This window comes from Oncorhynchus tshawytscha, unplaced genomic scaffold, assembly GCF_018296145.1.
Source record: "Oncorhynchus tshawytscha isolate Ot180627B unplaced genomic scaffold, Otsh_v2.0 Un_contig_19493_pilon_pilon, whole genome shotgun sequence".
Taxonomy (NCBI): Eukaryota; Metazoa; Chordata; class Actinopteri; order Salmoniformes; family Salmonidae; genus Oncorhynchus; species Oncorhynchus tshawytscha.
This window is the reverse complement of record NW_024608063.1, coordinates 25,496-40,095: the sequence shown is the minus strand read 5'-3', so window position 1 is coordinate 40,095 and position 14,600 is coordinate 25,496. Positions and strand designations below refer to the sequence as shown.

Sequence of the window (14,600 nt, the reverse complement as noted above, 5' to 3'; positions counted from 1 at the left end):
CAGCCTTCAGACCAGAGAACACGACCAGCCTTCAGACCAGAGAACACGACCAGCCTTCAGACCAGAGAACACGACCAGCCTTCAGACCAGAGAACATGACCAGCCTTCAGCCAGCCTTCAGACCAGAGAACACGACCAGCCTTCAGACCAGAGAACACGACCAGCCTTCAGACCAGAGAACACGACCAGCCTTCAGACCAGAGAACTTGACCAGCCTTCAGACCAGAGAACATGACCAGCCTTCAGACCAGAGAACACGACCAGCCTTCAGACCAGAGAACACGACCAGCCTTCAGACCAGAGAACACGAAGCCTTCAGACCAGTCTTCAGACCAGAGAACACGACCAGCCTTCAGACCAGAGAACACGACCAGCCTTCAGACCAGAGAACACGACCAGCCTTCAGACCAGAGAACACGACCAGCCTTCAGACCAGAGAACACGACCAGCCTTCAGACCAGCCTTCAGACCAGTCTTCAGACCAGAGAACACGACCAGCCTTCAGACCAGAGAACACGACCAGCCTTCAGACCAGAGAACACGACCAGCCTTCAGACCAGAGAACACGACCAGCCTTCAGACCAGAGAACACGACCAGCCTTCAGACCAGCCTTCAGACCAGAGAACAGCCAGCCTTCAGACCAGAGAACACGACCAGCCTTCAGACCAGAGAACCTTCAGACCAGAGAACACGACCAGCCTTCAGACCAGAGAACACGACCAGCCTTCAGACCAGAGAACACGACCAGCCTTCAGACCAGAGAACACGACCAGCCTTCAGACCAGAGAACACGACCAGCCTTCAGACCAGAGAACACGACCAGACTTCAGACCAGAGAACACGACCAGCCTTCAGACCAGAGAACAACTGCCTTCAGCTCTCTGCTATCTCCCAGAATACACCCTGGTCATCACTGTACTTAATGAAATATCCTGTTGTTTTAGTGTGTGAATTCTTACTGAAAATGTAACCACTATTATCGACCACCGTCTGTCAGAGACATGTGGCTGTTACCCCCGAGGGCCCAGAGGGGGGCAGCAGAGAGCTGTGGAGATATTCACGATGGTCATCTATTAAAGCACACAGTGGTTCTTAACCTGGAGTCCTCGAACAACGGGGGAGGCCACCGGCCCGGCCGATCCAGGGGGGGACCAGTCACAGACTTCAGAGTGTACACTAGTTTAACATTAGGGATCAGTCACACACTTCAAAGTGTACAGTATTTTAATGATCAGATAAATCAGGCGTACATCAAGTATACAAGAGAACATCTAACAGATCGAGGATAAGAGAGGACATGATCAGTTTCTACATTACCCCCCAGACTGATCACATATATTACTACATTACCCCCCAGACTGATCACATCAATTAGTAACACATTGACATGATCAGTTTCTACATTACCCCCAGACTGATCACATATGTTACTACATTACCCCCAGACTGATCACATCAATTAGTAACACATTGGCATGATCAGTTTCTACATCCACCCCAGACTGATCACATATATTACTACATTACCCCCAGACTGATCCACATCAATTAGTAACACATTGACATGATCAGTTTCTACATTACCCCCCAGACTGATCACATATATTACCCGGCATTACCCCCCGGCCCGACTGATCACATATATTAGGCATCACCCCGGCCGATCCAGGGGGACTCACAGATCAGATCAACTAGTTTACACATTGACAGATCAAAGTTTCTACAGTATTTTAATTGATCACATAAATTACTACATTACCCCCCCCGAACATCACATCAAGGTAACACATTGACATGATCAGTTTCTACATTACCCCCAGACTGATCACATATATTACTACATTACCCCCCAGACTGATCACATCAAATGATAACACATTTACGTGGTCAGTTTCTACATTCCCCCAGACTGATCACATTGACATGATCAGTTTCTACATTACCCCCCCCAGACTGATCACATCTGATCACATTGACATGATCAGTTTCTACATTACCCCCCGACTGATCACATCAATTAGTAACACATTGACATAATCATTACCCCCCCCCCCGACTGATCACATTGACATGATTCGTTTCTACATTACCCCCAGACTGATCACATTAAATGGTAAACACATTGACATGATCAGTTTCTACATTACCCCCAGACTGATCACATTGACATGATTACTACATTACCCCCCAGACTGATCACATCAAATGGTAACACATTTACATGATCAGTTTCTACATTACCCCCAGACTGATCACATTGATATTACTACATTACCCCCAGACTGATCACATCAATTAGTAACACATTGACATGATCAGTTTCTACATTACCCCAGACTGATCACATTGACATGATAGTTTCTACATTACCCCCCAGACTGATCACATCAATTAGTAACACATTGACATGATCAGTTTCTACATTTACACCCCCCCCCGACTGATCACATTGACATGATAGTTTCTACATTACCCCCCCCCCAGACTGATCACATTGACATGATCACTTTCTACATTACCCTCCCCAGACTGATCACATTGACATGATCAGTTTCACATTGACATGATCAGACTTCACATCACCCCCAGACTGATCACATATATTACTACATTACCCCCTCCCCCCGACTGATCACATGATATTACTACATTACCCCCCCCAGACTGACCATCAAATGATAATCATTTCTACATTACCCCATCCCCAGACTGATTACATTGACATGATCAGTTTCTACATTACCCCCCAGACTGATCACATCAATTAGTAACACATTGACATGATCAGTTTCTACATTTACCCCCCTCCCCCGACTGATCACATTGACATGATTAGTTTCTACATTACCCCCCCCAGACTGACCATCAATTAGTAACACATTGACATGATCAGTTTCTACATTACACCCCCCCGACTGATCACATTGACATGATCAGTTTCTACATTACCCCCCGACTGATCACATGATCAGTTCTCTTCATGTTTCACGGTTAGTAAAGAGAGAACCAGAGGAGGGAGGAGACAAAGAGAAAACAGGGATAATGGAGGCATCTCTCGCATTCACACAGTCTTCTTAATGACGGACATATTTCAGTATGGTACAGATCATTTCAAACCGTTGACACATTCGCTGCGTAGTGGTCCTGAACACAGCCTACATGGCATCATCATCAACACCACCATCATCCTCATCATGGCACTAAACACAGAGCTGCAGAGTAGTGGTGAACACAGCCTATCATCAACACCACCATCATCCTCATCATGGCACTTGCAGAGTCAACACATGGCATCATCATCAACACCACCATCATCATCCTCATCATGGCACTAAACACAGAGCTGCAGAGTAGTGGTGAACACAGCCTACATGGCATCATCAGGCACTAAACACAGAGCTGCAGAGTAGTGGTGAACCAGAGCCCATCACTTTCCATTCTAAAACACTGACGCCAGTCCCCGGGTCAGTCCCACCATCCCCCCCAGAGCTGGTCCGTCCCCCCATTCTAAAACACTGTCAGTACCGGTCCAGTCCCCCCCGGGTCAGTACCGGTCCAGTCCTCCCGGGTCAGTAACGGTCCAGTCCCCCGGGTCAGTAACGGTCCAGTCAGTAACGGTCCAGTTCCCCGGGTCAGTAACGGTTCAGTCCCCGGGTCAGTAACGGTCCAGTCCCCTGGGTCAGTAGCGGTCCAGTCCCCCGGGTCAGTAGCGGTCCAGTCCCCGGGTCAGTAACGGTCCAGTCCCCGGGTCACCCCGGTTCCAGTCCAGTCCTCCGGGTCAGTACCAGTCCTCCGGGTCAGTAACCTCCCTCCGGGTCAGTAACGGTCCAGTCCCCGGGGGGACTGAACTGAAGCCAAGGCATTAACTTGGGGAGCTAACAAGTCTTCAGTACACAGTTCTGGAATTGTCCCAATCAGGGGAGGGCTGGTGTCGTCAGTGGGCAGAGCTAAGGTATGGCAGCTCCACCCATAATGCACTGGGCTAAGGACACAAAGGTCGTGATCACTTCTGACCCCGCCCACATCAGGGGTTAAAGTTCATATAGTAGAGATATTAAAAACAGTCATGATCCTGAAGGATGAACCAATCAGTGTGTGTGTGTGTGTGTGTGTGTGTGTGTCAGAGTTCATATGGTCCGTTTGACACAGGGTGGTCCACTGAGGTTGGAACATACAGCTGCTCTCCTCAACAGCAACCTCTCAAACCAATCAGCATCCTCTAACATGTCCACACCTAGAGACACAGAGAGAGAGACAGAGAGACATTGACATGTCAACAACAAACGTTAGCTGGCTGGCTCATTAGCAAACATTAGCTGACGTTTGTGATCTTAAAACACTGTTTACCTAGCTAGCATGTCTTAAGCTAAAGTATGGCTGCTGTAAGTCAACGTTGGCTAAAAAGCGTAATGAAATTGTTGCCAGCAGGGCTGGTTTGGCTGTTTTCATGTTATTCCGAGGTGGCCAGAGCGTCAGGTGTGCGCTCTGAGAGAGAAATGAGATGGGCGGGGCTAAAAGCTGAAGAGGGTGTGAACGATGCTGAATGGGCGGAGCTAAAAGCTGAAGAGGGTGTGACCGATGCTGAATGGGCGGAGCTAAAAAGCTGAAGAGGGTGTGAACGATGCTGAATGGGCGGAGCTAAAAAGCTGAAGAGGGTGTGAGAGAGAGAGAGACTTTGACCCAGTGTCAAAAAAACCACTAATAATAATAATAATTTTGCTACATAAGACCGAATCCAGGTGGTTAGTCACATATGGAGACTGTTCAGTGACAAAAATAGTTAAAATATATAGAGATTATTATTTATTTTCTATTCCTGATCTTTCTTCTCTCGCTCAGATAAAGGACAAACTTCCTTTACATTTATTTTGGGACTAGCCGTTGTTCCATGTAGTGAAATCTTATTTAAAATGCTTTCGTACGGGCTAATAGCAGTAATGCTAAATTCAATGTTTCATCACAGCATTTAAAAAATGTTTTGATACCTTAAAAATTCGAAATCAAATAGCTGAACGAACCACGGAATGACCTTCTTAAAACCATTCCACATGTTATCTTTAGTAGAGGGTTGGTTAACTGATAGACTGTAGAGGGTTGGTTAACTGATACGACTGTAGAGGGTTGGTCAACTGATACGACTGTAGAGGGTTGATTAACTGATAGACTGTAGAGGGTTAACTGATAGACTGTAGAGGGTTGGTCAACTGATAAGACTGTAGAGGGTTGGTCAACTGATAAGACTGTAGAGGGTTGGTTAACTGATAAGACTGTAGAGGGTTGGTTAACTGATAAGACTGTAGAGGGTTGATTAACTGATAAGACTGTAGAGGGTTGATTAACTGATAAGACTGTAGAGGGTTGGTTAACTGATAAGACTGTAGAGGGTTGGTTAACTGATAGACTGTAGAGGGTTAACTGATAGACTGTAGAGGGTTGGTTAACTGATAAGACTGTAGAGGGTTGGTTAACTGATAAGACTGTAGAGGGTTGGTTAACTGATAGACTGTAGAGGGTTGGTTAACTGATACGACTGTAGAGGGTTGGTTAACTGATACGACTGTAGAGGGTTAACTGATAGACTGTAGAGGGTTGGTTAACTGATAAGACTGTAGAGGGTTGGTTAACTGATAAGACTGTAGAGGGTTGGTTAACTGATAAGACTGTAGAGGGTTGGTTAACTGATAAGACTGTAGAGGGTTGGTTAACTGATAAGACTGTAGAGGGTTGATTAACTGATAAGACTGTAGAGGGTTGGTTAACTGATAAGACTGTAGAGGGTTGGTTAACTGATAAGACTGTAGAGGGTTGGTTAACTGATAAGACTGTAGAGGGTTGGTTAACTGATAAGACTGTAGAGGGTTGGTTAACTGATAGACTGTAGAGGGTTGGTTACTGATAGACTGTAGAGGGTTGGTTAACTGATACGACTGTAGAGGGTTGGTTAACTGATAACTGTAGAGGGTTAACTGATAGACTGTAGAGGGTTGGTTAACTGATAAGACTGTAGAGGGTTGGTCAACTGATAAGACTGTAGAGGGTTGGTTAACTGATAAGACTGTAGAGGGTTGGTTAACTGATAAGACTGTAGAGGGTTGGTTAACTGATAAGACTGTAGAGGGTTGATTAACTGATAAGACTGTAGAGGGTTGGTTAACTGATAAGACTGTAGAGGGTTGGTTAACTGATAAGACTGTAGAGGGTTGGTTAACTGATAAGACTGTAGAGGGTTGGTTAACTGATAGACTGTAGAGGGTTGGTTAACTGATAGACTGTAGAGGGTTGGTTAAGTGATACGACTGTAGAGGGTTGGTTAACTGATACGACTGTAGAGGGTTGGTTAACTGATAAGACTGTAGAGGGTTGGTTAACTGATAAGACTGTAGAGGGTTGGTTAACTGATAAGACTGTAGAGGGTTGGTTAACTGATAAGACTGTAGAGGGTTGGTTAACTGATAGACTGTAGAGGGTTGGTTAACTGATAGACTGTAGAGGGTTGGTTAAGTGATACGACTGTAGAGGGTTGGTTAACTGATACGACTGTAGAGGGTTGGTTAACTGATACGACTGTAGAGGGTTAACTGATAGACTGTAGAGGTTGGTTAACTGATAAGACTGTAGAGGGTTGGTCAACTGATAAGACTGTAGAGGGTTGGTTAACTGATAAGACTGTAGAGGGTTGGTTAACTGATAAGACTGTAGAGGGTTGGTTAACTGATAAGACTGTAGAGGGTTGATTAACTGATAAGACTGTAGAGGGTTGGTTAACTGATAAGACTGTAGAGGGTTGGTTAACTGATAAGACTGTAGAGGGTTGGTTAACTGATAAGACTGTAGAGGGTTGGTTAACTGATAGACTGTAGAGGGTTGGTTAACTGATAGACTGTAGAGGGTTGGTTAACTGATACGACTGTAGAGGGTTGGTTAACTGATACGACTGTAGAGGGTTGGTTAACTGATAAGACTGTAGAGGGTTGGTTAACTGATAAGACTGTAGAGGGTTGGTTAACTGATAAGACTGTAGAGGGTTGGTTAACTGATAAGACTGTAGAGGGTTGGTTAACTGATAGACTGTAGAGGGTTGGTTAACTGATAGACTGTAGAGGGTTGGTTAACTGATACGACTGTAGAGGGTTGGTTAACTGATAAGACTGTAGAGGGTTGGTTAACTGATAAGACTGTAGAGGGTTGGTTAACTGATAGACTGTAGAGGGTTGGTTAACTGATAGACTGTAGAGGGTTGGTCAACTGATAAGACTGTAGAGGGTTGGTTAACTGATAAGACTGTAGAGGGTTGGTTAACTGATAAGACTGTAGAGGGTTGGTTAACTGATACGACTGTAGAGGGTTGGTTAACTGATAAGACTGTAGAGGGTTGGTTAACTGAGACTGTAGAGGGTTGGTTAACTGATAAGACTGTAGAGGGTTGGTCAACTGATAAGACTGTAGAGGGTTGGTCAACTGATAAGACTGTAGAGGGTTGGTCAACTGATACGACTGTAGAGGGTTGGTTAACTGATACGACTGTAGAGGGTTAACTGATAGACTGTAGAGGGTTGGTTAACTGATAAGACTGTAGAGGGTTGGTTAACTGATAAGACTGTAGAGGGTTGGTTAACTGATAAGACTGTAGAGGGTTGGTTAACTGATAAGACTGTAGAGGGTTGGTTAACTGATAAGACTGTAGAGGGTTGGTTAACTGAGACTGTAGAGGGTTGGTTAACTGATAAGACTGTAGAGGGTTGGTCAACTGATAAGACTGTAGAGGGTTGGTCAACTGATAAGACTGTAGAGGGTTGGTTAACTGATAAGACTGTAGAGGGTTGGTTAACTGATACGACTGTAGAGGGTTGGTTAACTGATAAGACTGTAGAGGGTTGGTTAACTGAGACTGTAGAGGGTTGGTTAACTGATAAGACTGTAGAGGGTTGGTCAACTGATAAGACTGTAGACTGTGAGGGTTGGTCAACTGATAAGACTGTAGAGGGTTGGTCAACTGATACGACTGTAGAGGGTTGGTTAACTGATACGACTGTAGAGGGTTAACTGATACGACTGTAGAGGGTTAACTGATAGACTGTGGGTTGGTTAACTGATAAGACTGTAGAGGGTTGGTTAACTGATAAGACTGTAGAGGGTTGGTTAACTGATAAGACTGTAGAGGGTTGGTTAACTGATAAGACTGTAGAGGGTTGGTTAACTGATAGACTGTAGAGGGTTAACTGATAGACTGTAGAGGGTTATAACTGATAGACTGTAGAGGGTTAACTGATAGACTGTAGAGGGTTGGTTAACTGATAGACTGTAGAGGGTTAACTGATAGACTGTAGAGGGTTGGTTAACTGATAAGACTGTAGAGGGTTGGTTAACTGATACGACTGTAGAGGGTTAACTGATAGACTGTAGAGGGTTAACTGATAGACTGTAGAGGGTAATAACTGATAGACTGTAGAGGGTTATAACTGATAGACTGTAGAGGGTTATAACTGATAGACTGTAGAGGGTTATAACTGATAGACTGTAGAGGGTTAACTGATAGACTGTAGAGGGTTGGTTAACTGATAGACTGTAGAGCGTTAACTGATAGACTGTAGAGGGTTAACTGATAGACTGTAGAGGGTTAACTGATAGACTGTAGAGGGTTGGTTAACTGATAAGACTGTAGAGGGTTGGTTAACTGATAAGACTGTAGAGGGTTGGTTAACTGATAAGACTGTAGAGGGTTGGTTAACTGATAAGACTGTAGAGGGTTGGTTAACTGATAAGACTGTAGAGGGTTGGTTAACTGATAAGACTGTAGAGGGTTGGTTAACTGATAAGACTGTAGAGGGTTGGTTAACTGAGACTGTAGAGGGTTGGTTAACTGATAAGACTGTAGAGGGTTGGTTAACTGATAGACTGTAGAGGGTTGGTCAACTGATAAGACTGTAGAGGGTTGGTTAACTGATACGACTGTAGAGGGTTAACTGATAGACTGTAGAGGGTTAACTGATAAGACTGTAGAGGGTTGGTTAACTGATAAGACTGTAGAGGGTTGGTTAACTGATAGACTGTAGAGGGTTAACTGATAGACTGTAGAGGGTTATAACTGATAGACTGTAGAGGGTTAACTGATAGACTGTAGAGGGTTAACTGATAGACTGTAGAGGGTTAACTGATAGACTGTAGAGGGTTGGTTAACTGATAGACTGTAGAGGGTTAACTGATAGACTGTAGAGGGTTAACTGATAGACTGTAGAGGGTAATAACTGATAGACTGTAGAGGGTTATAACTGATAGACTGTAGAGGGTTAACTGATAGACTGTAGAGGGTTGGTTAACTGATAGACTGTAGAGCGTTAACTGATAGACTGTAGAGGGTTAACTGATACGACTGTAGAGGGTTAACTGATAGACTGTAGAGGGTTATAACTGATAGACTGTAGAGGGTTATAACTGATAGACTGTAGAGGGTAATAACTGATAGACTGTAGAGGGTTAACTGATAGACTGTAGAGGGTAATAACTGATAGACTGTAGAGGGTTATAACTGATAGACTGTAGAGCGTTAACTGATAGACTGTAGAGGGTTAACTGATAGACTGTAGAGGGTTATAACTGATAGACTGTAGAGGGTTAACTGATAGACTGTAGAGGGTTAACTGATAGACTGTAGAGGGTTAACTGATAGACTGTAGAGGGTTATAACTGATAGACTGTAGAGGGTTAACTGATAGACTGTAGAGGGTTAACTGATAGACTGTAGAGGGTAATAACTGATAGAATGTAGAGGGTTGGTTAACTGATAGACTGTAGAGCGTTAACTGATAGACTGTAGAGGGTTAACTGATAGACTGTAGAGGGTTAACTGATAGACTGTAGAGGGTTAACTGATAGACTGTAGAGGGTTGGTTAACTGATAGACTGTAGAGGGTTGGTTAACTGATAGACTGTAGAGCGTTAACTGATAGACTGTAGAGGGTTAACTGATAGACTGTAGAGGGTTAACTGATAGACTGTAGAGGGTTAACTGATAGACTGTAGAGGTTATAACTGATAGACTGTAGAGGGTTAACTGATAGACTGTAGAGGGTTGGTTAACTGATAGACTGTAGACGTTAACTGATAGACTGTAGAGGGTTAACTGATAGACTGTAGAGGGTAATAACTGATAGACTGTAGAGGGTTATAACTGATAGACTGTAAGGGTTATAACTGATAGACTGTAGAGGGTTATAACTGATAGACTGTAGAGGGTTAACTGATAGACTGTAGAGGGTACCTTGACGGTGCTGTCCACAGCTCCAGAGAACAGGCGCCCCCTGCTGACGGCCAGGGCGGTCACACTTCCCTGGTGTCTGAGGAGGGTCTGGGTACAGATCATGTTGTCCATGCTCCACACCTGTTGACAAACACAGGCTGGGTTACTTTAAAAAAACAAACACAGTTGATTATTACAAGTAACTGCCAGAATAAAGGAAACACCAACATAGTGTCTTAAGGCGTTGGGCCACCAACCACCAGGTAACTGCCAGAATAAAGGAAACACCAGCATAGTGTCTTAAGGCGTTGGGCCACCAGGTAACTGCCAGAATAAAGGAAACACCAACATAGTGTCTTAATAAGGTGTAGGGCCTCCACCAACCACCAGGTAACTGCCAGAATAAAGGAAACACCAACATAGTGTTTTAATAAGGCGTTGGGCCACCAGGTAACTGGCAGAATAAAGGAAACACCAACATAGTGTTTTAATAGGGCGTTGGGCCACCAACCAGAACAGCTTCAATAAACCTTGCTCCCACGCTGAGGTCTGTCCAACGCTGGTCCGACCAAGCTGATTCCACACTCCAAGACTGATTCCATCACGTGGACTGGGATATGTTTCGTATCGCGTCAGATAACAACATTGACGAATACGCTGATTCGGTGTGCGAGTTCATTAGAACGTGCGTTGAAGATGTCGTTCCCATAGCAACGATTAAAACATTCCCTAACCAGAAACCGTGGATTGATGGCAGCATTCGTGTGGAACTGAAGGCGCGAACCACTGCTTTTAATCAGGGCAAGGTGTCTGGTAACATGACCGAATACAAACAGTGCAGCTATTCCCTCCGCAAGGCTATCAAACAAGCTAAGCGTCAGTATAGAGACAAAGTAGAATCTCAATTCAACGGCTCAGACACAAGAGATATGTGGCAGGGTCTACAGTCAATCACGGACTACAAGAAGAAAACCAGCCCTGTCACGGACCAGGATGTCTTGCTCCCAGGCAGACTAAATCACTTTTTTGCCCGCTTTGAGGACAATACAGTGCCACTGACACGGCCTGCAACGAAAACATGCGGACTCTCCTTCACTGCAGCCGAGGTGAGTAAAACATTTAAACGTGTTAACCCTCGCAAGGCTGCAGGCCCAGACGGCATCCCCAGCCGCACCCTCAGAGCATGAGCAGACCAGCTGGCCGGTGTGTTCACGGACATATTCAATCAATCCCTATACCAGTCTGCTGTTCCCACATGCTTCAAGAGGGCCACCATTGTTCCTGTTCCCAAGAAAGCTAAGGTAACTGAGCTAAACGACTACCCGTAGCACTCACTTCCGTCATCATGAAGTGCTTTGAGAGACTAGTCAAGGACCATATCACCTCCACCCTACCTGACACCCTAGACCCACTCCAATTTGCTTACCGCCCAAATAGGTCCACAGACGATGCAATCTCAACCACACTGCACACTGCCCTAACCCATCTGGACAAGATGAATACCTATGTGAGAATGCTGTTCATCGACTACAGCTCGGCATTCAACACCATAGTACCCTCCAAGCTCGTCATCAAGCTCGAGACCCTGGGTCTCGACCCCGCCCTGTGCAACTGGGTACTGGACTTCCTGACGGGCCGCCCCCAGGTGGTGAGGGTAGGCAACAACATCTCCTCCCCGCTGATCCTCAACACTGGGGCCCCACAAGGGTGCGTTCTGAGCCCTCTCCTGTACTCCCTGTTCACCCACGACTGCGTGGCCACGCACGCCTCCAACTCAATCATCAAGTTTGCGGACGACACAACAGTGGTAGGCTTGATTACCAACAACGACGAGACGGCCTACAGGGAGGAGGTGAGGGCCCTCGGAGTGTGGTGTCAGGAAAATAACCTCACACTCAACATCAACAAAACTAAGGAGATGATTGTGGACTTCAGGAAACAGCAGAGGGAACACCCCCCTATCCACATCGATGGAACGGTAGTGGAGAGGGTAGTAAGTTTTAAGTTCCTCGGCATACACATCACAGACAAACTGAATTGGTCCACTCACACTGACAGCATCGTGAAGAAGGCGCAGCAGCGCCTCTTCAACCTCAGGAGGCTGAAGAAATTCGGCTTGTCACCAAAAGCACTCACAAACTTCTACAGATGCACAATCGAGAGCATCCTGGCGGGCTGTATCACCGCCTGGTACGGCAACTGCTCCGCCCACAACCGTAAGGCTCTCCAGAGGGTAGTGAGGTCTGCACAACGCATCACCGGGGCAAACTACCTGCCCTCCAGGACACCTACACCACCCGATGTTACAGGAAGGCCATAAAGATCATCAAGGACAACAACCACCCGAGCCACTGCCTGTTCACCCCGCTATCATCCAGAAGGCGAGGTCAGTACAGGTGCATCAAAGCTGGGACCGAGAGACTGAAAAACAGCTTCTATCTCAAGGCCATCAGACTGTTAAACAGCCACCACTAACATTGAGTGGCTGCTGCCAACACACTGACACTGACACTGACTCAACTCCAGCCACTTTAATAATGGGAATTGATGGGAAATGATGTAAAATATATCACTAGCCACTTTAAACAATGCTACCTAATATAATGTTTACATACCCTACATTATTCATCTCATATGTATACGTATATACTGTACTCTATATCATCTACTGCATCCTTATGCAATACATGTATCACTAGCCACTTTAACTATGCCACTTTGTTTACATACTCATCTCATATGTATATACTGTACTCGATATCATCTACTGTATCTTGCCTATGCTGCTCTGTACCATCACTCATCTCATATGTATATACTGTACTCGATATCATCTACTGTATCTTGCCTATGCTGCTCTGTACCATCACTCATCTCATATGTATATACTGTACTCGATACCATCTACTGTATCTTGCCTAAGCTGCTCTGTACCATCACTCATTCATATATCTTTATGTACATATTCTTTATCCCCTTACACTGTCTATAAGGTAGTAGTTTTGGAATTGTTAGCTAAATTACTTGTTGGTTATTACTGCATTGTCGGAACTAGAAGCACAAGCATTTCGCTACACTCGCATTAACATCTGCTAACCATATGTATGTGACAAATAAAATTTGATTTGATTTGGCATCGATTCCACAAGTGTCTGGAAGTCTATTGGAGGGATGTGACACCATTATTCCACAAGGGACTTCCATCATTTGGTGTTTTGTTGATGGAGTTGGAAAACAATTTTTTTATTTCACCTTTATTTAACCAACAAAAAAGAGTCTATATACATTGTGTGCAAAAGGCATGAGGAGGTAGGCGAATAGTTACAATTTTGCAGATTAACACTGGAGTGATAAATGATCAGATGGTCATGTACAGGTAGAGATATTGGTGTGCAAAAGAGCAGAAAAGTAAATAAATAAAAACAGTATGGGGATGAGGTAGGTAAAATTGGGTGGGCTATTTACCGATAGACTATAGACAGCTGCAGCGATCGGTTAGCTGCTCAGATAGCAGATGTTTGAAGTGGGTGAGGGAGATAAAAGTCTCCAACTTCAGCGATTTTTTGCAATTCGTTCCAGTCACAAGCAGCAGAGTACTGGAACGAAAGGCGGCCAAATGAGGTGTTGGCTTTAGGGATGATCAGTGAGATACACCTGCTGGAGCGCGTGCTATGGGTGGGTGTTGCCATCGTGACCAGTGAACTGAGATAAGGCGGAGCTTTACCTAGCATGGACTTGTAGATGACCTGGAGCCAGTGGGTCTGGCGACGAATATGTCGCGAGGGCCAGCCGACTAGAGCATACAGGTCGCAGTGGTGGGTGGTATAAGGTGCTTTAGTGACAAAACGGATGGCACTGTGATAAACTGCATCCAGTTTGCTGAGTAGAGTGTTGGAAGCTATTTTGTAGATGACGTCGCCGAAGTCGAGGATCGGTAGGATAGTCAGTTTTACTAGGGTAAGTTTGGCGGCGTGAGTGAAGGAGGCTTTGTTGCGGAATAGAAAGCCGACTCTAGATTTGATTTTCGATCGGAGATGTTTGATATGAGTCTAGAAGGAGAGTTTACAGTCTAGCCAGACACCTAGGTACTTATAGATGTCCACATATTCTAGGTCGGAACATCCAGGGTGGTGATGCTAGTCGGGCGTGCGGGTGCAGGCAGCGAACGGTTGAAAAGCATGCATTTGGTTTTACTAGCGTTTAAGAGCAGTTGGAGGCCACGGAAGGAGTGTTGTATGGCATTGAAGCTCGTTTGGAGGTTAGATAGCACAGTGTCCAAGGACGGGCCGGAAGTATACAGAATGGTGTCGTCTGCGTAGAGGTGGATCAGGGAATCGCCCACAGCAAGAGAAGAGCAACATC

General features: G+C 45.2%; 1 pseudogene; it reads right to left on the bottom strand.

The window, feature by feature from the left end:
- Positions 1 to 3,813: 3,813 nt before the first annotated feature.
- Positions 3,814 to 14,600, bottom strand: part of LOC121843250 — a 28,559-nt pseudogene continuing 17,772 nt past the window's right edge.